General features: G+C 40.2%; 1 pseudogene; it reads right to left on the bottom strand.

The window, feature by feature from the left end:
* Positions 1-293: 293 nt before the first annotated feature.
* LOC104608257 (protein DETOXIFICATION 18-like) lies at positions 294-5,919 on the bottom strand (annotated as a pseudogene).
* Positions 5,920-16,354: the final 10,435 nt, after the last annotated feature.

Raw genomic sequence — 16,354 nt, 5'->3', positions numbered from 1 at the left:
CCTACCTCATTCCTAAATAAATAATCCTCCTATTACTTCTATTCTCATTCTCATGCATATAAGGTGGGGATTATGTCGCTTTGCTCCCTATTTTATTACTCACAAACAAATAAGACAAAATCATATCTGAAGCAAAACTGCACCAGAATTTGCACTCAGCTTATTTTCATTTTCATGCATTTATTTTAATGCAAATGCAATTTGCACTGCAACCAAACTGAATCTAAATTCGAGCCAAAAATTCCCCTGTAAATGTGGAATATTCTTGGTGCCTTCCTATATCACGCTTGTAATTACACCAGATCTCGGTTTCCTCTATCTCCATTTATTGCAAGTTCTACGCTGGTCCATTCTGTGCGCATTGTAATTACTAGGAGGGTGCTAGCTTGACAAAAGAGAGCACATGTTAGACCAATCCACAATCCCTGCACCAAACAAGCAGAATTAATTAGGTATTTTGTTTTGTTTGTTCAAACTTATCAAACATGACAATAGTTTATGTAAATGATTTGGCCACCTTAGTATACAATTTTAACTTAAAGCTGGGGAGAACAGCTATCGGCATTCCAATAATATAGAAGGCTGTCAGGTTGGTCCATGCACCCAAGTGCTGCCAACCACATCCTCTGGACACTCCTACCAAATTGAGAAGGCTTGCATCAGTTGAACAGAGAAATGAAAACAATCCAACATTGTTGAAACTAGGGGTGATCATTTTCAGCTCAGAAACTTCTGGACTTGGTCTTAGGTTTTGTATTCAGGCTCGACTTATAATATATTATTTGTATATTAAATATGTCTCTATACATATATTATATATCATGGTTTTAAAAAATGACTTGGAAATGGAATCATTCTGATTATCGGTTTTCGTGTCGATGATCCGACCGTCTGTTTCGAATGGACAGTCTATTCTAACAATAAAATTTTAAAAATAATTAAAAATAAAAAACAGTCAAAAACCGTTGAACGGATCAATGGTTCGACCGTCCAAATCAATAGATCATTGACCGATTCAACGGTTTTTGGCCAAGAACCGGGTTTAAAGTAAAACGGAACTGATTGTCTGGACAGTTCCCAGGCTGAACGGTCCGATCATCCAGATCAACGGCGATTTGAAAACCATGTTATATATCGTATAACATAAATATTACATATACTTTTTAAAATTTTGACTTAGCCCACAAACAGCTCGGGCCCAAGTTATAGGCCCTTAACATAGGTGCTAAGCCCGGCCCAGTTGACGAGCACCCCTACTAAAACCTATGGGTTCCACTCACCTGATAAAACACCTTGCGCTGAATCAAACAATATGGAGATGGAAAGAAAGGGAGTCATGGAAGCAAATTCTCTATTTATGACATGATTGTTGCTGAAGAAAGCAGCCCAGATGTTGTGGCCAAGGGCTAGCACTACAATAACTGTAAGAGCAAGAATGACAGAAAGCTAAAGAGTCACTGCTACAGCATTCTTTGCTCGGTCTATATTCGATGCTCCCAATTCATTTGACACCCTTGTGCTGCCACAAAAGTCACTTCAATTGCATCATGTAGGTAAAGCTAAGAAAAAAGATTTTTTTTTTGTATTTTTTTTATCTTAGGCTTTATGTTGTTTGTAGTGCAATTTGCACCATTTCTGTTTTGGATCTATTTGTTTGTGACTATGTTTTGTACCTTTATGTATGCAAAATTTGTACTTTTGTCTCATTTGCATGCATAGCAATACAAACTTTGCATCTAAAAACTGATGCAAAATTTGCACCACCTTCCTCCTAGCTATCATGATTCCCTATCATATAAAGTAGAGACCACATCATTTTGTCTCCTACCTTGCTCCTTTCAAACAAATAATCTTTTGCCTAACTCTATAAAGTGGGTCCAACATTATTTTACTTCTCATAAACAACTAAAATAAAGTCAAATCTGAAGCAAAAGTAAAGTAGAATTTACACACACCATCTATTTGCACTCCTCTTCATTTACACTAGTGCAAATTAAATTCTCACTGTAAACAAGCTGAGCCCAAGGCTGTAGTGAAAATCTGAACTAGACACAAATTTTGCAAGTGGTCCACTTTTGCATCCCTTTATTTGTAATAATGATTTTCATTCCTACCTGATACAACCCTTCTGTTTTTTTTTTTTTTTCTTTTGTCTCGATTGCATTCATAGATGGTGCAAATTTTGCTCCATTTTCCTCCTACTTCAATTCTCTCTCATATAAAGTGAGAACTATGTCATCTTGCTTCCTAACTCACTCCCAAATAAACAATCTATCTCTTACTTCCGTTCTCTTTCACATAGGTAGAGTCCACATAATTTTACTTCTTACAAAGAAATAAACAGAGTCAAATGTGAAGCAAAAGCAAACGAGAGTTTACACTCGAAGTATTTGCAATCCCATGCATTTATACCAGTACAAGTGAAACTAATTTGCAGTACAAACAAACTGAGCCTAAAAGGCAAACAAAAATTCTAAGTAAAGGCTTAGAATCTTAGATAACGGACAGTTATTTTGTCCAAACGCACCTTACTGCGGCACTGAAACCATACGTAATCATAAATGTGATAGCTTCTGTACTCACGCTAGCTGCAAATATTAAATGGGTTAGACAGTCCCCGAAGTAATTCACACCCAAACTTCTAGTTTACTCAAATTCGTGATAGTTAGAATTTTAAAATGTGGGAAGGGATTAATTATCGTATGGTAGCTTGAAGTCCATGCAAATCCAACTACACTTGTGCAGTTTGGTTTCCCAAGTGGAAACCAATTCTTAGGGTCCGTTCGATTTGCAGTTTGAATGGGAATCAAAATGTCAAAATCTGATTTGAAATGGTCTATTTCCATTGTTTGTTTGTTCAGACAGTGGCATTAGCAATTGTAGTCCGTCTTGGTGGTGAAGTCTTTGAAAAATCAGTAGCATCATAGGTCATGTGGTCAGTAGCTCCTGAGTCAAGTACCCATGCCTTGTTATCAATGGTCTTGTTGGGAAGATTGTTACCTGAATCCGAGATGTGAACTTCTCCCTGTGGTGTAAAGGAGAGTTGAGATTTTGTTGTAACTGTTGCAGCCTTATCACTAGTTTCAGCCTTGTCTTGGCGTTTCCAAGCTTGGAGTTCATGCCACCAGTCGGGATAGCCATGTAGCTTGAAGCAGTTCTCCCGGGTATGCTTTGAGTTGCCACAATGAGAACATTTAGTACCACCAGAAGATGTTCGAGATTTAGAGGACGTACCAGATTTTTCGCTGCTTGCAGGCAGAGAGCCCGTTGAAAAGGGCGTAGGTTGCCCAGTCTTAACACCTTTAGAGGCCAAAACTGCTCTTGGAGCTTCAATATGGTTGCCGGTTATCATGACCCTCTGTCGGATAGCTTCTCTCCGAACATGTGCGTAAGCCTGTTCAATAGTGGGAAACGGATGCATTTGGAGTACATCTGCCCTAATCTTGTCTAGTCTGTCATCAAAGCCATCCAGGAAGATATACACTCTCTCCTCTTGAAGGAGAGTATTGATCGTTGAATATCCACCGCACACTCCATCGGATTCGGACGGCAAAAATCAATTTCTCTCCACAATCCTTGGAGATCATTATAGTACTTTTCAAGAGACCCTCCAGACTGGCGCAAACGGGTCACACGGCACCAGAGATCGTATACTTGCGAGGTATCACTGCCATCAAAGTACGTAGTAGCCACAGAATCCAACACCATCTTTGTTGTAGGGAATCGAATAAAGTTACCAATCAAGGATACTTCCATGGAGTTAATTAACCAACCTTTGACAATAGTGTTGTCGGTGCGCCACTTTCGAAAGGTTGGGTCAGTCTGTGGAGGATGAAAAAATTTGCCATTAATATATCCTAGTTTGTCTCTACCAGAGATATAAATCTCAACAACTTGGGACCAAAGGGCATAGTTGGTGCCGTCCAACTTAATACCGATCTGAGCAGCGGAGGTTTCTGTAGTTGAGATCGGTCTGTGCAGGAGTTTAGTCATTCTGGTAGTCAATTCAGTGAGAGTAGGATTAGGCCGTTGTTCTCCAAACGGATCTGAGGTTTCCGAATCAGACATGATTGTGCCTGCCGAAGGGTGTTCTTGCCGATGGCGTCGCGGTAGTAGAAGGAAGTCAGCAATCTCCCCCAACGCTGAGTGTCAGGGAACGGTGTTCGGTCGTTGCAGATCGCGAAGAGACAGGTGGATTGCAGCGGCAGTAACAGTTGTCAGCCACCGGCGACCACGGTGGAATCACAGCTCCGATGTGAAGGAGATGAGGGCTGCGCTTAGCAAGAGTTCGCAGCGGCAATATCAGTGGGTTGCAGCGGCAGTAGCACTGTCGACCACGATGAGGCGGCGAGATTGCAGCAGAGCACCTGTCGGTCTTGCAACGACAGTAATAGTAGCCAACCACCGGGGTCCACGGTGGGGTTGATAGTTCTAGATAGATTTACTTTCGGAGGGTAATGGCAGCGGATAGAGCCACCGCCGGACTTGCAGCGGTAATAGCAGCGGTCACCTCCCAACGACCAAGATTCCACAGCGATCAGGACCTGCAGCGGAGATAGCAGCGGTCACCTCCCGATGACCAAGATTTCGCAGCGACCAGGATTTGCGGCGGTAATAGCAGCGGTCACCTCCCGGCGACCAAGATTTCGCAGCGATCAGGACCTGCAGCGGAGATAGCAGCAGTCACCTCCCAATGACCAAGATTTCGCAGCGACCAGGATTTGCAGCGGTAATAGCAGCAGATAGAGCCACTGCCGGCGACCAAGATTTCGCAGCGATCAGGTCGTTGAGTTTATCACGGATCGGTATGCTCTGATACCATGATAACTCGAGTAGAATGAGAAACTCTTTTTCCTTTTTCTTATATTCTTCCTTTGCAGGGAATGATATATATATACATAATACATACAAACTTAGGATGAGATTTATCTCTGAATTCAAGGGATATCCCCTAGTTTTACAGCTCACGCCAATAATAGCCAGCATGTCAAATGATATCCAAGCGATATCGAGACAGACAACGCCGCTCCTCTGAATCCAGAGGTGTGAGGTGAACCAGTACATATGAAAGGCCGACTTCGATCAGGAATGGAATCGCTGAGCACGCTACGAGAGGTAGGACGACAGACTGCGACTGAAGAAATCTGAGGATACATTGGATAAAACCGAATGCGAATAGACCCGGGATTAGATACTTCATATAAACACCAGTCATTTGAGCTATTTGACTTTCTTGATGAAGCAAAACCAGTATAATAGAACCACACAGTTGCTACTAGAACGGAGAAGATGAAAGAAATGATGACTGAAGACTGCAGATAGACCCTAACAGCCTGTATAACTTTGCACCATATGCTTGTCCACAGAGAGTTTCAAGCGCCCCACTTAGACCAATCTGAAAAAAAAAAAAAAAAAAAAAAAAAAAAAAAAAAAAAAACAAGTTATAGCGGAAGAGGAAGAAGAAGAAAGAAGAAGCGAGTCAACTGACCAATAGAGCTAAGCCGGTGACGGTGGCCCAAGAGTTAGCGAGGGTGGAACCGGCGAGCATGACGGAGACGAGGGTGATGGAGTAGTAAGAGACGTTAGTAAGAATCATGGGCACCGAGAACATAACCTGGTCTGGCCTCCTCCATGTCCAACACCTTCCGACATCTCTCCTTCTTCTGCTCTCCTACATATTCCAGCAAAGGCTCCGTCGTCGTATTATTCTTGGCTCTTCTACTGATCTTCTTCTCTCTTTGTCTTCCTACACTGCACCACCACCACCAGGTCCGCCACCTCCTCTCTTATACACTCTGTGTATCATGATCTTCATAACTAAATCTTCATAGTTTTCAAGTCATCGATGGAGTTTCTGACTTCTGAATCGACATCCGTACCTGCCTGAGTGTGCCTAAATGCGCCTAAATTCCAATCCATTGCCTTGCAATGGAGAAATCAAGATCAAATTGTGAAGCATCGCTATACCTTATTTATGTATAATGCTTAAAAATAAGTGCTTATTTGGGTGGAGACCAGACCATTAAGCACTTATTGTTGTTTGGGAAATAAGTCCCAAATAAGTGTTTATTTTTTAAGCCCAAATTTTCAGCTTTTTTTAAGTGCTCATACAATAAGCACTTACTCAAATTTTCTTCTCAGAATTGTTCTTAGTAAATTTTTAGAATGCCAATTATACCCTTTTTTAAAAGCACTTTTACAAAGACATTTTTATATAAAAGTATTTTCATGAAAAACACTTTTACGAAAGCATTTTTATGAAATCACTTTTACGAAGGCACTTTTATAAAAGTACTTTCATGAAATCACTTATAGGAAAGTACTTTTACGAAAGTACTTTTACATAAGTACTTTTATAAAAGCATTTTCACAAAAGCACTTTTATGGAAGTACTTTTATAAAAGCACTTTTATAATAGTACTTTTGTGGAAGTATTTTTATAAAAACACTCTTACAAAATCACTTTTATAAAAGTAGTTTTATGGAAGTACTTTTATCGAAGTACTTTTATGAAAGCACTTTTACAAAATTACTTTTATAAAAGCACTTCTAAGTTCTATCAAAGTACTTTTATTCATTCACTTTGGATAGGATATTTTGAAATTTTGAAAGAAAATGAAGGACAAAAGAGTCACAATTGCTTATTTAAGTGCTTATTGGAGAAAAATACCAACATGAAATAAGTTCTTAATTTTTAAAATAAGCAGTTGAAAAAGTTGGGTGCCAAACGCAATTAAGTGCTTATTCGAATAAGAACTTGTTTTTAAGCACTTATTTTTAACAATAAGCACTCCCAAACATGGTTGTAGTATCTTCTTGATAGGGTTTGTACAGCATCTGGTGGGTTACAAAATATTTCAGCCAAACATCGAGGGCATCTCCATAATAATATACAAAGATGCTACCCACAACATACTACAACTAGTACATCAAAAACATCATCTATACTCTCCCATGGTTGTATTGTTATTATTAGTGTAGGGGTGCAAATGCTCATGATCCTCTTATTTGAATTCGAATACAATCTGGATTCAGATATCTTCTTGCCGGATTTTCAAATTGGATCGGATGAAAAACATGATCCATTTAAAAATTGGATTTGGATTGAATTCGAATCACCTCTATTCGATCCAACATAACCTGATCCGATCCAATATGTAATTTGATTTTTTATACTTCTAGAATTTTTAAAGGACAAAAGTTACCCCTCCATATTTAAATTTATTGATAAAAATGAGGGCAAATAGGATAATCAGTTATTGATATTAAATGAGTTGAAAAAATGTAAATTTAAGATATTCAATGCATTCAATTACCTCTCATTAAATCCAACATTTAAGGAATTAACTTACATTCACCTTCATTAAATCATATATTTAAAACATTTTTGTTTCTTCTCATCATTAAGTTATATTAATTAAATCCATACATAATAAATTAATAATTTCAATAACATAAAAACGTATACTTTTAAAACCTACATAGGAAAAAATAGGTTAATTATGGGTTAATAGGTTAATCTATGTTGCCACAATTCAATAATAAATTTCAAAATTATAAAAATAAAAAATAATTGGAAACATTTTAGCATCATATATTCGAATATTAAACAATAATAAGTATGATAAATAAGGAAAGTTTTAATTAATGATGGAAGTTGAATGTAAAATTTAAAACTAATTGGATATATTCTCCCATTAAACCCTATTTTTAAGATATATTTTTTACATAATTAAATTCTATGGATTAAAGACACAACATTAATTTTAATAGTACAAAAATAAATATTTTGAAAAGTAATTTGAAATCCATGTCTATCAAATACTTTTTAACAATATGAAACCCATGTTTTTTAAAGGGTAAAATTCTAAAACCTCCCTTGAAGTTTTTGACCATTGCTGAAAACCTCCACTAAAGTTAGGTAATTGCAATCATCTCCTTTGAACATTGTAACCTCCACTACAGTTGCAAGTGGACCCCTTCTCTTATAATCCACAAACAAGAGGCATGAAAATGTCCAAAATAACTATGTAGTTAATTTGACTAAAATGTTTATTTTCCAAATTTTCCCTTCATATCAATCATTACCCCAAACCCTACCAATCTCTTTTCCGAAATTTATTTATTTTATGAATTTTCTCTTCATATGAATCCCTCAAAGTTGCAATTTAAACTTCTTTTTTTGTTGTTCTTCACAAAGTTTGTATTGTTTGTTATGCAAAAACCAGCCTCGATAGTAACTGCATGGGTATTTTGGACATCTGTGTGCCCCTTGTTAGAGGATTTTAAGAGAGGGGGTCGACTTGCAACTGTATTAGAAAGTTCAAGGGAGGCGATTGCAATTACCAAACTTCATGGGAGATTTCAACAAATGGTTAGAAACTTTAGGGGAGGTTTCAGCAATTTATTTGTTTTTAAAATTAACAAAAAAAAAACAAAATTATTCTTCCATTCAAGTGGTGGGTAAGCCAATTCATCCATCCCAATTAATTGGGTGAATCCATGATATCATAATTAATAATAAAATATTTACAATAGTAATAAATTGATAAAATAAAAAAATGTATAAAAATGGGTCATTTCTCTGATATTTTATTAATCATATTAAAGAAAAATAAGCATCATAAACAATAATTGTTTTTATTGATAATGGAAATGAAACATAAATTCAAAACCAACCAAAAAATGAAATTGATTTCCTATTTGCTCTAGGTCAACAATTCAACTCTTAGGTCAAATGTGTCAATATTTGATGTCATAATTAAATAATAAAAAATGAAAAATACATAAATTTTGCAAAAAAAAAACATTTGAGCGCATCTCTAATAGTTGTATATTCATCTTATAAAATAAAAACAAATTCCACAAATAAGAATTACTTTTATACACATGAAAATATAAAAAATGTAATTTAAAATTAGTCCCTTTTTAATTATGAGGCCAAAACATGTAATTTTAACTATTATTTTTCATTTCATTCAAATCCCCCTCATTAAGTCATATATTTAAGGTGCTAACATATGGTGGAAAGGAATGTCGATTCCCATTCTTGGGGGAATAGCCATTCCAGGCTTCCCCCCAGGAATGGGATTTCCATACGAGAGTTTATTAAGAAATAAAGAACTCATGACAAAAGGCCCTCCAAACCTTAATGTTAATAAAATAATAAATTAACAATAAGTTAATAGTAATAAAATGGTAATAATATATTAATAATAATATATTAAAATATTAGTATAATATAATATAATTGAAGTAATAATAATAAAAATAAATACATAATTAAACAATATAATATTATGGAAGTAATAATAAGATAATAATAATAATAATAAAATATTAGTAAAATATTTATAAAATAATCATACTATAATAAAATATTAATAAACCAATAAGAATAATAAGAATAAAATATAATAATATAATAAATTATTAATAAAATATAATAATAAAAAGATTATTCAATTAAGAATGATATAAATATATTTTAATAAAATATTCATAAATTAATGATAGATACTAATAAAATAATAAAAACAAAGTAATAATAAAAAATCTAAAATATTATTTATTAAAAAATTAGTATAATTAAGTATAAATAATATATATAATATAATTAAAGTAATAATAAAGCACTAACATATTAATTATTCAATAATAATAAATTATTTCTAAAACAATAATTAAAATGATAAAAATTAATAAACTAATAATAAAGTAATAATAAAATGTAATAAATTAATAATAAATACTAAGGTATTAGTTATTAAATACTAATAAAAAATTACTAATAAAATAATAATTATATATTCCTAAAATATTAATAAAGTTATAAGAAAATAATAAATAGACTAATAAAATTACTTTCGATCGTGTCTGCAAATCAAACAGACCCCTAATGCTCATTTTTTTTCAACATTGAACCAAAAATGAAATTGTCCTTTTATCTAGCTAGGTAGTAGGTAAGCAATTCAACCATGTGGGTCAAATGGGGCAAGCCATCATATCATAATTAAATAATAATAATTAAAGAAAGACAACAAGGCAAAATATACAAAAAAATACATAATATTTGTAGAAAACATTTAGAACATCTATAATATAGAATTATTTTATAGACATAATATTACTCTCTTTGGGACATAATATTTGAATGTATATTACTATTTTTATCATCTAAAATTGACACGTGCAAATAAATTCAGATATCCAACCTTGGCATATTCAAATTCGAATTTGATCCTTGTGTGATCCATTGGGTCACTGGATCAGATTGGATTCAGATAAACCCCTATCCGAATTCAATTCAAACCATTTGCATCCCTATTTATATAGAGATGTTTGCGATGTACGACCATACTGTTGTGGGTAGTGTAATGTCTTGTGAGTGACTGATCCAGGCTCCCTTTATCTAACTCCAGTTCTGACAATCACAACAATCCTACCCATAAATGGCAACATACAAGTATGAAAAATGTTCCCAGTTATTCCTTTGTTTCATTGAAACTAGGGGTGCAATTGGATGGGCATTTGTCAAAATTTAAATGGACCCAGACCCAAAGCCTAAGCCCGAAAGAGTATAAAATGCTAATCAGCTCTTCCGTGCAACTTTAGATCTCTTTCTCACATGACATCACACACAGCCACATATTGAGAATATTTTTTGTATTTATATGTAATCATGCAATAGAGAGATATATTCCCCAATATAAGGCTATCTACCCTAACCCAATGCCATTAATTAATATGCAATTAGCGTTAACTAACGAGTGTCTAGTTGAGAATATAGAGATTTATAATTTTATATCGTGACCTCGTGAGAAGCACGCAAATCCAACTTACCAATAACTCGTATCAATTAATACAATTTAATAAATGGGTTCTAGGTTTCTCACATGTTGGTTGACAGGCGACCACCTGCAGCTTAAATAAGAGAGATGATCTTCAAATGCTTAATTAATAGTCTATGGCTTTGTCCTTCCAAACCTAATTTTCTTGTTTATTTTGGACTGATTTGATCCCCACCATCTTAAAATGAGACTCAAATATTCTAAATTAAGGGTCAAAATGTTTCCCACTTCAAAGCGACTATCCATCTCTCCGTCTCCTATACAAGCAACCTATTTAATTTTTTCTTTATTCGTTAATCATATTAGCAATGATGATAAATAATTAATGGGTCCTCATTAATTTTTTAATATAAAAAAAAGGAAAATAAAGAGAGTCTTCTACTCTTTTCATATCTCGAGACTGTGTGTCAACCATGGTCATAAGAAAACTATATATGTTCCTGACTTTTCTCCTCCCCATTTTGAATTCTTAGATCTTAAGCATATAAGTGTTTACATTAATTCAAACGTTCATGATTGTTGTACCCCTTCCCTCTTGCCATCTGATACAAAATAATGTATTGATCTCTTGGTGGAAATTTGAATTCCACCGTGCTTATTTGCGGAGGGCTTTCAGCTTTTCATGTGGATTCCATCTGGACGGTTTATAAGCAATCTTTGGTGAAAATCCCATAAAACCAAAAATAACTATCTTCTAGTCAATATATGATTTAGGTGTTGCTTGGTGATGTAGCACGATTCGGTCACTCCTATCTGGCACTCACGTGGCTCCTGAGAGGTACCTGAAACGAGGGGAAAGAAGATGAATTCCCGGGGGGTTTGCCCGGCGGGAACACTCCGACAATTAAGTCAGTATTCTGTGTGAGAAACAAAGGGAATACGAAGGCTAAGAGTGCAGATTGCGCAAGTGATTCGAAGATACCTTGTTCCTTGAGAATAAGCCCCTTATAACAGAATTTCGTCGCATCAGGCCCTCTGGCTTCTGACAGGGCAGGTATAACCGCCACTGTCAGTCTGCCACATCCGTTACAAGCAAGGCTGAGGTGGCACGCGCGGGGCCGTTGTTGCAGGGTACGTGCCTGTCAGGTGTAAGACACCTTCTAAAGGTGGCAGCCGCGACGACGTCTGACGAGAGACATGGTTGTTGTCCCTAGATTTGTCAGGTACGGTGGTCGGGCAGGATATCTTTCGGCGATACGCCGAACTACCCTTTCGCGAGTTACCCTGTGCCGGGCTATCCCAAAGGTGGCGAGCTGCCTGTGGCAAGCTATGCCGAGTTGTCTGGCCCAAAGTGTTTTCACCCTGAGGTGTCTAGAGGTGGATTAGTGAGCTCCCATCGGGGAGTGGCCCGAAGTCCATCGGGAGGAGCTCGGGTATCAAGAAAGGTCAGGGTACCCCGACCTCGGGGCACCCCAAAGTGTCTTAACCCCGGGGAGGAGATGCAGGCAATACGGCTTCTGGCGAGTAGTTTATCTGCCCAGTTGCCGAGCTCAACTCGGTGAGACCCTCCCCCCGAGTTGTGGTTATGTCAGTTGCGCTGTCACGCTGAGTCACTGTTTGAGCAAGGTCACGCCCACGTGTACCCATGCTGCGAGGTCGGGCCAAATCACCCTCCATGAATTGCCCACCACTCCCTGCGCTGGCGGCGATGACCCAGCGCGGGGAGGTCATGATGCGCCGGGTGGATTTGGCGTCGGTATTTATGCCACTTTGTCACGCGCTCCGTCCAGCTGGACCGGTCTAGTGCTCGGTTCGATCAAAAAAAAGACTCGAGTTGCGTCTAGATCACGCACGGACTTCACGCAACTTGGACTTCGCGGACGTCAAAAACGTGCTAAATCATTTTCGCCTCGATGAACCCACAGCTGTGGCTATAAATAGGGGGACCCTTCGCCATTTTCTTCGCTACAAAGCTTTCGTCGTTAGCGTTTGAGCTCGCGCCAGGGGTCTCTTAGCTCGGGTCTTCCAGTTCGTCCTATTCTCCCAGTCCGGTTGCGTTTCTTTGGTGAGTCCTCCCGAGCTTCCTTTTCCCTTCTAGTTTGTTTCTTTCCCTTCAGTCTGCTATGTCGTCTAGCATAGACAACCTCATCAACGAGCTCGAGGTGGGTACCCCGGCTCGGGGTGTCCCTTCTGCCGCCCAGCCATCCGATGTACGGGTGGCTTCGGGTCATCTTGCATCCACTTCCCACCGAGGTCGGGTGCCAGATCAGTTCGGCCCTTCCACCATGACTGTGGAGAGACTCCAGGACCTCATACAGAAGTTCCATCTTCCTGGGGAGTACTCTTACAGTCTTCCTACCGGCAGTTTCCCATGGGAGCACGGTCCTGATGAGATCGTGCTCTTCAGGGAACAATTAGTAGCCGGGCTCCGACTTCCACTCCACCACTTAATTTATGAGGTGCTGGTGCACTTCAACATAACCTTGGACCAACTTCACCCGAATTCCATACGGAATATAGTTGGGACCATTTCTCTCTGATTCAACTGTTCTCTTCCTATTGACATGGACATCCTTAGCACCATTTTGGCCATAAAGAAGAGTGCTTCAGGCACTCTCCCCAGGCACAGACGGTCTTACTACCTATCTCCCTGCTCAGGGTTCAAGCTCATGCACAGACTCCCGAGTAAAGTCCCGGCCTGGAAGCGGGACTACTTTGTCATTTGGAGCAGCACGGGGTGGCCCTTCCCTACTGATTGGAGGGTGGCTGTTCAAGACCCCGGTGTCATCTTAGATGGGAAGACCAAGAAGGCACTCCAGATGCTGGCTCAGCTCGGGCTAAATTATAAAGACTTCACATCCGAAGAGAGGCTCGTCCAAGCCGGCTTGAGCTCGGGTAGGTTTTGCTTTACTTCGTCCTTTTGCACGTATGTTTACTTCGGATTGCTAATGTCGTGTCTTGTTGCAGGTCCCATGGAGGCAAAGAGAATAGATAACCAGAAGCTCTTCCACCAGATGAAGAGAAAGAAACGCGTAGCCAAGAAGGCGTGCGTTGAGTCCCCACAAGCTTCAGCCAAGGCCCAACCTCCGCAAACTTCAGCTCCGGGGCCCGAGGTGGTAGCGGAGCCTGCCGTTAGGCCCACCGAACCTGCTACCAAACCCACTGAACCTGCTGCTGAGAGCGTTGCCGAGGCTTGTGCTGCAGGGGCTGCTGTCGGGGCTCATCCTGCAAAAGCTGCCACCGAGGCCTCTGAGAGTTCCACTCACGACGTCGAGATGACGACGTCTAGCTCGGAGGGCCAAGGGAGTCAAACCATCCTGAACCCCCAGTGTAGCCTAGAGAAGAACAAGCTGGCTGCATACCCGGGAGAGGTCAGCGAGTGGGTTGATCTCACTCCTGGTCAGCTCGATGCTCGAGCTGCCACCCATACTATGGTGGTGAGTCTCTTTTTTCCCCCTTCTTTTTTTTTTTTTTTGATTTCCCTCTTGACCGGTTTCCCTTTTGCAGGCGAACACCGCCATTTGCGCCTTGACCCTTCAATCAGATCGGCACCTGAGGCGGGCTCTGGAGGTTGAGAAGTCATCTCGCGCAGCCCATACTGAGTTGAGGGCAGCTCGCTGTCAGGTCCACCGCCTGGAGAGTGACGCCCCGGCTCAGAAGAGCTTCATCGAGGTGTTAATGGCAGAGAAGGGGGAGCTGGCCCGAGACAAAGATAAGCTGAGGGTTGAGGTAAACGGGCTCAAGGTCGGTCAAGAGGCCTTAGGGCTTGAGGTGAACAGCCTCAAGGCTGAGCGGGATGCCCTGAAGCTCGAGATGCAAGGCCTCAAGAAGGCAAAGAGGAAGCTGGAGCACGAGGTGGAGTACCTCCAAGAGGATATAAGAGAGAAGGCCGCGATCTTCGAGGGTGCTCTCAAGGAGGCCAAGACTCAGGCTGTCATCGACTATGTCAAATCTTCAAGGTTTGACGACGTGATGGCCGAGGCCTACCGCAAGGGCTTCAAGCTCAGCCAGTGGCTAATCAGGCACCTCTAGCCCGACTTGGATACGAGCGCCATCACTACTTCATGGATCACTGACGACATCATGCATCAGCCAAAAGATGATCCAGATTCTGAAGATGAGGGCGCCGAAGATGAAGAAGAGGATGCTGGCCCAGTTACTGCTCCCGAGGAGGTCCCTAACAGAGGCAACGAGCTTCCGAAGTAGTTTGCTCCCTGTATTTGTAAACTTAATCTTCTCCCTTTTTCTTTCTTGTAATCAAGACGTTCTTAGTGGAATTTGTGTAGTGAATCTTCTGCAATGAAGAGATTTTTCTTTTCGTCAAAAGTTTGCGCAATTCATTTTTGTCGAAATGGTTATCTCACCCCAAGTTGTTAACCTATCGAGTTGAATTTTCGAAGTGGGTGTTCCTTAATGGCCATCGTGGCCCCGAACTGTTTAGTAGGGGTAGCCTGGTGTACGCCGGGGTGAGGGATATAGTAGGGCGCATGCCCGACCTATCTGCACTCAAGGTAGGTTGCCGTCTGTTATCCTTAACGGGTCCGACTCTTTGCATGCCAGGGCGGGCTATTTGTTGTAAGGTTCATGCCCGAGCCGCCTGTACCTCAGGCGCTGCAAGTACTTAATTCATGCTGATGGGGCAACTTAGCTTTGTATGCTGCCGAGGTTTCTTCATTAGCTCGGCGTTTCAGCCCTTAGGCTAGAGGAGTGGCTCGTGGCCCACTCTCAAAGTCTGCCCATGCCATAGAGGCGACTGGGTCCTGTTGTGTCGAAGTCGCATTAGCTCGGTATTCTGGCCCTTAGGTTTTGGGAGTGGCTTGTGGCCTACTCAATTCTTACAAATAGTATTGTCTTAGGTTGACAATATTCCATGTCCGAAGTACTTGTTTTTCTTCGAGGGTCGCGAGCTCGTACGTTCCTTCCCCGAGCACTCGCTTCACTCAGTAGGGACCTTCCCAGTTGGACCCGATCTTGCCAGCACCGGGCTCAGGTACCATAACTTTACGAAGGACCAGGTCGCCAACGCGGAGGTTCCGCCTCTTGACCCTGCCGTTATAGTACCGAGCTACTCTCTGCTGGTAGGCTGCGGTCCTAATGTACGTGAGGTCCCTTACTTCGTCGAGTAGATCGAGGTTGGTACGTAGCTCATCTTCGTTTGTCTGATCACTGTATGCTTCTAATCGCAGCGTAGGTACTTCGATCTCTACGGGGATTACTGCTTCGGTGCCGTAGGTGAGATTGAAGGGTGTTTCTCCCGTGGCGGTCTTCTCCATGGTCCGGTATGCCCATAGAACACTGGGTAGTTCATCTGTCCACAATCCTTTAGCTCGGTCCAACCGTGCCTTTAATCCGCGAAGGATGGCTCTGTTCGTGACTTCTGCCTGACCGTTTGCTTAGGGGTGTGTGACTGAAGTAAAATTCTGTCGAATTCCCATGTCTTGGCACCATTCTTGAAATTTGATGTCCTTGAAAAACTTTCCGTTGTCAGAAATCAATACCCGAGGTAATCTGAAGCGGCACACGATGTTCTTCCAAAAGAAGTTTTGAACATTTCGGGTTGTGAT

The sequence above is a fragment of the Nelumbo nucifera genome, chromosome 1 (assembly GCF_055504915.1).
Source record: "Nelumbo nucifera cultivar China Antique chromosome 1, China Antique-T2T, whole genome shotgun sequence".
NCBI lineage: Eukaryota > Viridiplantae > Streptophyta > Magnoliopsida > Proteales > Nelumbonaceae > Nelumbo > Nelumbo nucifera.
Note: the sequence above shows the minus strand (reverse complement) of the source record. Positions and strands in the feature narration are given on the sequence as shown.